This window comes from Taeniopygia guttata, chromosome Z (assembly GCF_048771995.1).
Source record: "Taeniopygia guttata chromosome Z, bTaeGut7.mat, whole genome shotgun sequence".
Lineage (NCBI taxonomy): Eukaryota > Metazoa > Chordata > Aves > Passeriformes > Estrildidae > Taeniopygia > Taeniopygia guttata.
The window spans coordinates 61,380,162-61,390,309 of NC_133063.1; positions in this window are offsets into that span (position 1 = coordinate 61,380,162).

A 10,148-nucleotide genomic window follows, 5' to 3' on the forward strand; every position below is an offset into this window, starting at 1 on the left:
TGCTTTTAGATTCCTTTTAGTTTTATTGCAGAATAATTTAATCAAAATACATTTTTATCGTCATTTTACTGTCTCTGCCTGCTTTGTTATTGCTTTAATTTCCTGAAAGGGAGATGGATGACATCCTGTGGGCATCGATGGTAGCTTTCAATTGTCAGTTCATGTTCTTTGAAATCATTTTCATTTCACAAAAAGAAATTATTATGAGGAAATAGAAGTGATTATCTGACTGAGAGCTGGGGGGAAGAATCCTTTCACTCTCTGAGAACACTCTGATTTTGTGCTGATACAGCTAGAGGGACTCAAATTGAAAAAATTGTAAGTTTATTGTATGGTTTCATTAGCAAGGAAGGTTGGTCCTTGGTGAAGGCGGAGATACTGCACCTGGGGAGGTCTTACTCAATCTGTCTCTCAACGTATGACTTATCAAGGTACCTCCAAGAATTTCTCCCCAACATTTTGTGTCCTGTTTGTTCAAACTCTTGAGTTCTTTCAAGTATTGTCCTAATCTATCAACCTCTCACTTCACTATAACTTGCTGGGCTTTGGGCATGGATTTATCAGTTCTTAGACATATGGCAAATGTGGCAAATGCCTGTGATGTAGGTATCACATGCAGAGTACATCAACAAAGAATACATTGGGTCCCCATGCCTTAGATTTAACAATGCTGGGGGTCTCCCTCATGATGCTTTCAAGTATAGTATCCACATTTTTTTATGGTCCAATCTCTCTTATAGGTTCTGTACATTTCAGCCATAAAATAATTTTTTTCCCACCAAATTTTTCATGTGCGTGTTGTTCTTTCTACCAAATTTGTCCTGAGAATGGTGCTGTCACTTTCATTTTTGGATAAGCTAAGATGCCTCTAAACACAAAGGTGTGACAAGAAACATAGATTTGCATAGGCTGAAGTTTATAAATAATACTAGCCAAAACCTAGTATGTTTGGGTCAGTTTTTTCCAAAACTGGTGGGAAAGCCAATACCCTGTGGCTCTGGTGTTGTGGGACCAGCTTGCAGACCAGTATTTACTTTGTGTTGTGCCACCAGATTCTTTGCTGTTGGATGCAGTTTCACACTCTGTTCAGTCACTAAAGCAGCTCAGGTGCATGGGAAATAAAAACGTGCCTAACTCACATCAGACAAGTCTGGATATATTAATGAGAGCTGGAATCAATATGTTTCTGGATAGACTTTACTTCAATAGAAATTAATAAGTTAATTTATTAATAAAGTTTCAGTTGGAGGATTTTTAGTTAGACTTGCTTAGACAGCAATGCAAATTTATGTGTGGCAGTTTTTGCTTTTCTTTCCATTGCTGATTTTAAAGGTGCAGAAAATGAATAAAAGTTGGTGTAAAAACAAAAAATGCCTGGGTGTTTGACACACATCTGTTCAAGAAAGGTTTCTGACTCATGTCTCCCTAAGAGTTTCTTAAACACATGAATAAGACTGTAGAGGAGCTAATCAAACTCTTCAGTTGGTAATAACTTTAGGATGGCAACAGGTAGCTAATAACTTTAAGTAACTACTTTAGGATGCAGGTTTTTCAAGATATCTTTTTGTTTTCAGAAATACCTGGAGATGAGTGTGTCAAGAAGACAGTATGTCTCAGAACTTCCCACATGAAGGGAAACTGATTCTGGTTTTGGTTTTGAACCACTATATGAACATAAGTAGTTATCACTGATAAACAGTTTTACTCAAAGCATAGAAACTTAGCCAATGTCTGTAGTCTTAAGAACTTTCCTTTACGATTTAAAACTAAATTGATTTCATGCTTGGGTGAAATATGTAGGTCCTGTCAGAGATGCTGAATACCTCAAGATCCTTCCTGCGACATTTATTGAAAGATCTGTATTCAGCAGTTTTTGATAAATCACTAATGCTAAACACTCTGTAACAACACCCTGATTTTGAAAACAAAAAGATAAATACTTGGGGTATACTTTGTTCTTTTACAAGATTAGAAGTGAAAAAGTAGAAAGGGCTTTTCATAGTGATCTGCAGTGCTATCTGACACCAGATCAGTTTTAGCAGTGAGACTGAGAGCACAATTTACATAATGTGTGTTTGTGTTTGATTGAAGGCTAGGTTACTGGATTGCTTCCAGCCTGCTGAGATTACATCTCCCCAGTTCATTTCCCCCGAAGAACAGCAGGCACAATGCTGTTGGTCACATGGGTGAATGACAGACATCAAATAGAGTAATAATCACTTACCTTTCTGAAATATTTAACTATTAAATGTATTAACATATAAGGGACATAGTCAGCTATTGTAAGTATCATTAAATGTTCATGTGAGCTCACAGGGAGCATTGTAATAATTTAGTCATTACTTTTCTTTCAACAACAGCATGTTGCCACAGACCACGATGAATCCCCCTGTGCCTCATTCTTAGTAGTTGAAGCATTGTGCCACTGGTGACAGTGCCATCACAGCAGCATTGCTCATGTCCAGAGATATTCATTACCTTGGTAACACTGGTCTTTTAAGAATCCAGTTATGTATTAAAAAAATGTACATGAATTGCAATGAGACTGTAGATAAATATGATGCCCTTTAAATTTCTGTGTTTGGGTTTATATTTGTTTGGGGTATTTTAAAAATGAAACTAGGTAAAGTATATCAATTAAAGAACCTATATGTATTAAAAGAGGCTTGAGGAAAACCAGTTTTTGAGTACCTAAAAAAAATCACTTCTGTCACGTGGAAAATACCTGGTAACTTTTAAATCAAATTCAAAATGTGTTTGATTTTTAAGAAAGAATGAATATTGTTCATAAATATATCCTAAACAAGGCCATTTCTAGTGCCTAAGGAAACAGACTAAGCCTAAGACTTAGAGCATTAACAAAGAAGTAATGTGGGGCCTTCTGCTTTTAGTAGTTTCTGTTTCTGCATGAAGAAATAGATCTTTGTGTAGAAGCTGAAAAAAGGTGGAAGGCTGAAAGCTGAAAAAAAGATGGAAACAAGGCTCCAGTTTTTATTGACCATGCTGGTTTGTGAAGTCACTTTTACAATCATTAATATTATTTAAGTGCACTATTTGTCTTGAGTTTTTGGGGGATTTGTTGGAATTTAAGGCTTCTAAAAATTTTGTCATTCAAATTTGCAGTTCTAACATTTATTTGTTACATGTGTGTTTGTCTTAGTCAAGTAGTAGTGATTTCTGAAAACATGACAATAATAAAAAAAATTCTGCTGGTAGAGATGATCAGATGAGATATTACTAATGGTAGAGGTCATGGAAAATTCTGAAGTCCTGCAACATTTCCTTCAATATGTTTCAAATATTTTTATAATTTTTCATAAATTACAAATATTCTCATAATTTGAAATAGTTCCTTTATTTACGAACCCCTTTTGTTGTCGTAAAAAATGAGTAAGTGTCCTTTGCGTAGTGGTTCATGTAGCGGCTGTGTTATTGATTTTTTTCTATTTTCCCCACCCCCACACAGATACTACTAGTTTGCATGAGTGGTACAGGTGTTGGTGTAGCTGACTGAGAACCTAAACTGAAGTTTAATCTAATGGCTGTCTTTTCTCCATTGTCATCATTTAGTTTGATTCAATAATTCTGAGCTAGGTTGCAATTTCTTGCCAGGACATCACAGATTTGAAAATAAGGGTGGCAAAAATTAAGGCTAGAAGGATTAGGTCAATCGCCTTTCACCACTTCTGGGTGTGATTTGTGTAGCTTTAGGATTAGATAATGAAAATGAGAGACATTGGCTAGCATTGTGACTCATTTTGGCTCAGTTGAAAAGTCTTCCTGGAATGGTTTGTTGCTTTTGGACAAGTTGGAAGGTTTTACTCTATTTTTTTCCTCCATTCTGTTTTAGTTTATGCAAGATGTGGTGGGAAGGAAAAGTCAAGTTTATTTGTCCCTGTGGAATCACTCTCATTTTGATTCAGATGATACTTTTGTTTCCTGTTTTTGTTCCCTTTGTTTTGTTTGTATTTTCTTTAGCTATAGCCACTTTTGTTTTTTCTTCTGCTATGGCCACTTGAACATTGAATGCAGTCCTTGAGCTCTGGTGGCTTAACATCTATTATCTTTATTTCCCTCTTTCCATGTGGTGCCAAAATGGAGCAACCATTTTTTGGAGGCAGAGGAAGTGTGTGTGGTGGCAAAGGTTATTTCTTCGTTTTGAATTCATGCACTGTTATATAACAGAATGTGAAACCTCTCCTTCATTCTCTGTCTCTCTCTTGTTTTTCCCCTTCTCAGTTTCCTGTGGTTAATTTCCCCATGACCGTGGCAATTTATTTCCTTGAACCTTTTATTTGTTAGTGCTTTCAGGGAATTGTTCTTAGGTCCAAAATCTCAGTGTGTCTGATATTGCTCTTAAAGAACTCCTGGATGTAACACTTAAATCTACATGATGCAACTGTTGAAGTTTCCAAGGGATTTTGATTCAGTGGAAGCAGGTCATCCTACCTGCATTCCCCAGTGGGATCCATGAGTAGAAGTCACTAGGCTCTTGCTCAAAACTTTGGTCAGTGGTACAAAGAGCTTTTTGAATGAGCCTTTGTGTTTGGTTGTTTCTTTGTGCCTAAGTCTCTGCACGGTCAACATCATGACCATTATTATTGAGATGAGTAACTTCTGTGTTGAGGAAATTAATTTTAATAGCAAATATGCTGTTTCTAAGTGTGCTGAGTGCTTCATGAAAGTTACAAAAGAGAGGTGATGTCGTTAGTGAGGTAATAACAACAATGGATGTGACACATTTGGTGAGGATTATGATGATTATTTAGTACAGGAACAAGAATATGTGCTTAATTTTCTAAAGAAGAGTCCTTATTTGTAAGAAATGTAACAATAGGAATTCAGTTAGGAAAATATGTAGAAACATGATAAAGATGAGCTCTGAAAAGCAGGTCAGCAACACTCTGATAGATTTTTAAAATTATGTTCATATAATTTCTACACCATTTTCTGTCCTCTTTTCAAAACTGGGCGCCAAAATAAAAGTATAAGAGAATTTATGAAAATTTGAGGCATGTAAGTGATTAAAGATTGCCCACTGATACAGGTAATTAGAGAAGCTAGGTTTATTGCATGGGTGATTTAGAGAATTGTATAGCTGAAAGAGGTGAATTCAGAGTAGAACGCTAATGGCAAACAAATTTGGTAAGCTTTCTATTCTGACTGAATAGGAAGCATGATCTACCCATCCCTTCCACTCTACCTGGGTAAATGGTAAGAAGTTTCAGAAGGCATGTGCATGCACGTGCGTGGCCCTAGGTCCAGGGCACTGGAAAAAGAAGAAGTGTTCAATGCAGTTTCTGCTAGCCTATATTAATTGTTCCTTTCTGCTAGCCTATATTAATTGTTCCCAGAATAACTCCTTATTTCATGCTCCTGTCATGCACTTTACCAGGTAAACTGTAGACACAGGTACTGAGTTTGTTCTCTTTCCTGTCATTCCAGAGCTTTTCTGTAAAGGAAGTGTACAATTAGTGTGGACTCGGGATTCCACTGTCATGTGAACAGATGGCCATAAGGCATTGCCCAAGTCAGACTGATACAAAATTTATAAGATTTTGCTGAAATGATCTGTGATGAATATATAATGTTAGAGCTACCAAGCCAGAAAAGCCAGTGCCTTGCTTCAAAATTGGCTCCAAATCTGGCTCCACTTCTCTGTTCCTTTCATAAAGTTCTAATAATTTTCTTTTCTGCTGACACTAATCATCATATATAAGTAGTATTGATCTTTTAGGGTCTGCCAGTCATCCTTATGTGGCACATATTGTCATCACAAAGCCTTATGTTAGAAAGTTTTACCTGAAAATAAGGCTATTAGCTGTTGGGTTTAAAGTCTGTCAAAGTCTATTTCAAATATTCTAATGCATAGACTTTCATATAATGTATGATAAATGCCATGAAGTACCAGCAACATGAATTTATATCCAGGAAAAGGGAAAAATAAAGTATTAATGGAAAAGAAATGCTGCAAATTCTTTTCTTCAGAGTATGATTTTTTTGTTTTGTTTTGTTATGATTCTTTAAAGGTCTTCAGAAAGGGAATATGTACTGTCAAATGAAAGCTGCTTGTATGTCTCATAAAGGTGGAAATCTTCCCATTTTTACACCACAGCCTGTGAGTTTAAAAGAAGAAGATATATCACTGCAGAATTTATTTTCCCTCATTTGCACATGTATTTTTTTGTTTCCTTTAGGTATGCTATGCTTCAGAGCAGAAATTTGGTAGTGAATTGCCTCATTCAAGTATATGAACACTAGGAGCATATTTGGCAGATTTCCTTACTAGAAATCTGCCAAATCATACCACATATACCAAATGTAAAATGAACCTACTTACTTTTTGATGTATGATAGTTTTCACATTGATAACATGTGACTATTTATTCTAACTTATGGTGTGAATGACAGAATTCCATAATGATTTTTTTCTACCATGATGTGTTTCCCTAAAAACATAGGAAACAGGATAGATCACAAGAACAAGACTAGAGCCTTGATTGATTATAGTTAGTCAACTAATTGATAGGAATTTTAACTTCATATTTAATGAGTAGCCCTGTGAAACTCTTCTACAAAATTGTCAAACTTATTTAAGCAGCTGATATTTGCAGTAAATTATTTTTTGGTTTTGTTCTTTACACTGTATTGTAGAAACTGACTTTCTCAGGATTTTTACTCTCCATAGGGTGACTTCCTTAATCTCTTTTTTTCTCTTCTCCTGCCTTGTTTGTCCTAATTCTATGTGATGGGCTAAAAGATCAGAACCTTATTGTTATGAATGTGCTTGCATTTATTGAGAATTGAGAAATTCAATTCAATTGCATTTACTGAGAATTTCAGAGTTATTAAGGATAAATGGGTACATGATTTCCAGTGAAATCATTAAGAACTTGTGCTGAAATCCCTAGCTTGTGATTTCTTTTCAGAAAATATAATTTTTTTTTGTATATTTAATGCCAGATACATAAACACTTAACAATTTATAATAGAGGTGGTCTATTTGGGATGCCATTGTTCCTCAAAAGATCTAGATTTTTAATAAAGTGATCTTAAACTCCCCTACTCATAGTCTAAAGGCCACCCATGCCTTTTAGAAGAACAGAAGAGGCTAATGTACGTGTCTCAAACACTGATAGCTGGATAGTCATAGAGCCAAGCAAGGACTATTGGTAAGAACATACCATCAGAAAGAACATCATTTTACAGGAAAAGAGGGCCATCCAACAGGTAGTACAACACTTTTCTGGGACAAACCTCCTTGTGACAGTTCTGGAGAGTTCCCTTCCCTTCCCTTCCCTTCCCTTCCCTTCCCTTCCCTTCCCTTCCCTTCCCTTCCCTTCCCTTCCCTTCCCTTCCCTTCCCTTCCCTTCCCTTCCCTTCCCTTCCCTTCCCTTCCCTTCCCTTCCCTTCCCTTCCCTTCCCTTCCCTTCCCTTCCCTTCCCTTCCCTTCCCTTCCCTTCCCTTCCCTTCCCTTCCCTTCCCTTCCCTTCCCTTCCCTTCCCTTCCCTTCCCTTCCCTTCCCTTCCCTTCCCTTCCCTTCCCTTCCCTTCCCTTCCCTTCCCTTCCCTTCCCTTCCCTTCCCTTCCCTTCCCTTCCCTTCCCTTCCCTTCCCTTCCCTTCCCTTCCCTTCCCTTCCCTTCCCTTCCCTTCCCTTCCCTTCCCTTCCCTTCCCTTCCCTTCCCTTCCCTTCCCTTCCCTTCCCTTCCCTTCCCTTCCCTTCCCTTCCCTTCCCTTCCCTTCCCTTCCCTTCCCTTCCCTTCCCTTCCCTTCCCTTCCCTTCCCTTCCCTTCCCTTCCCTTCCCTTCCCTTCCCTTCCCTTCCCTTCCCTTCCCATCCCATAAAAATCAAGGTCAAAGTAATACTGTCAAAGCCATAGAGAGAGTCTATATTGTATCTCAATTTCATTAAAAACCTTTCAGTTATAACACTTTTGTTAGAAAACCAAGAACACGTCTTGTTCCAGAGCAAAGATTCACACCACTTTTTCTCCAGAGGAGGATGAAAGCATCTGAAACATACAGGTTACATCTCTAGCTTGGGATTCAGCTGTGGGTTAACCATTCTCTGCACTTAATTTGTGTGATAGAAAAAGCCACCAGAGAGCTCCAATAAAAAGCCAAAGCCGTTGTTGACTTCTAGGCAGTGAATGCTGTCAGGAAACTAAGATAAAACTGTGAAGCTTTGAGAGTATGGGTAACAAAAACATACGATAAGGCCTCATTTCTGAACTCAGATCACTGGGTCAGTTGCTGTGTTTTTGAACACCTCCATCTGAAGTGATAGGTCATCAGCTTGATTCATCACCTCTGATTTTGTGAAGCTTGCAGAAAATGCTGCTACACTGATCCTTGGCTGGAAAATACATATTGCCACATGAGGTTATGGGCATCGTAAAGAGCAGGTGAATTGTATCGCCCAGATTTAAAACCGGAGTGATCAGACTAAGGTCCTTATTCTGCTAATGGAAATGTGTCAAACCATACTTTTTTCTAATATTGCAGCGTAGCAAAGAGAAATGCAATGAAAAATAATTACGTTCAACCAAGATAGAAACTGTAAGGGAAAATGCATAAATTCTCTGGGAATCTTGGGGAGATATAGGTTGGAAAGTAAAATTCTGCTTTCTGTCATACCTTTTATTTCACTGTTATTATGCTGAAGAACTTTACAGGGCAAGTAGCTAATCTTGCAGAGATTGTCCAGAGATCTCCTTCAGTGGAAATATTCAAGAACCATCTGGACAAAGTCCTGCACCATGTGTTCTAGCATGATCCTGCTTGAGCAGGGAAGTTGGACCAGATGACCCTTCCAGCTTTTCTGATTCTCTGATTCTGTGATTCTGTGATTATGACACGCCTAACATAAATAATTTCTTCATTGCTTTGGGGTTATCTAAACCTAATCTCAAATAATCTAATATTTACTCCAATACAAAAACAATCTTCTATTTTAGTGCTAGGTGAAGACCTGCACTTAACTAAGTCCCAAGTTTTTATTACTCTCTGATTCAAGGCTGAAAGTTTTTAACAGCTGTGATCATCAGCCTCCAAGGCTATTAAAAGAACACAAGCATCAATATAGGAACAAACTAAAGCAGGGACCTTCTTCTTTAATTGGGAAACATTCAGTTTTTTTGAATCAAATCACCAAGTTCCTCCGTGACTGGCCCAAAATCTTCCCAGGAGGCAACTTCAGCTGCACACATGTGTGTACACCAGGGAAAGGCAGAGAGGCAGAGGGGACCCTGAGGTGGAAACCTAATAAGTGAAAAGGTTTTACATGATCTAAGATACCAGGCCCATTTGGAAAGCCTGGTGAGCTGACTTTATTATTGGCTGCCTCAGGTTATCTGGGTAGACAGTGACAGATCATTTTGTAGGGCCTGAAGGGAGCCAGATCAGTCTGCTTAGAAAAACAAATAAATCCAGGACTGAGGCTGAGTTTAAAAAAGATTTACAAGGCTCACTGGTGCATGTGGGCCTCTCAGAGAGGATTTTGGCTGCTGGCCCTGTCTGGTTACTCTGTTTCACAATTGCTGCAATCTGAAAAGTGAGTGAATTATTTTCTTCTGATTGCAGGAAGTTTGGTTTGGTTTTTGTTTTTTTTTTTTTTTTTAACTAACATCTGCACAGTAAACAGAAAACAAACAGCATAAAGGAGAAGCATAAAAAGAAGAGAAAGGAAGTATCTTTTACAAAAAGATCACATAAAAGAAAGCATAAATCTTTTGATGTCTGACCTTTTAGTTATAGATTTCCAGGGACAGATTGAATAAACAAAACTCATCAAATTGTTGAAAGAGTTATGTCTTCCATTCTCTGTAAAAATAAAAGGCAACTGCTCTTCTAAGTAAGATAGAAAACATGCAAAACTGTTATTTTTTTAAACACAGACACTTAAAAGCTACATAATGTATTAGAAATTAATTTTTTTTTTATTAACAGAGCTTTTAATGAATCTTAGGCAATAATGTTCAGATACAAGTTAGAATTAGTAAAGAATGTCAAATGAAAGGTCTAATTATGATAATTCTCCTTTAACCTATGTGAGATGCAGGAAAATATACCAAACCAAACACAGTTTACACCCAACCCCCATATAGTCCAAATCACTAGTACAAAGAGACTAAGTAGCTGTCATCCCTT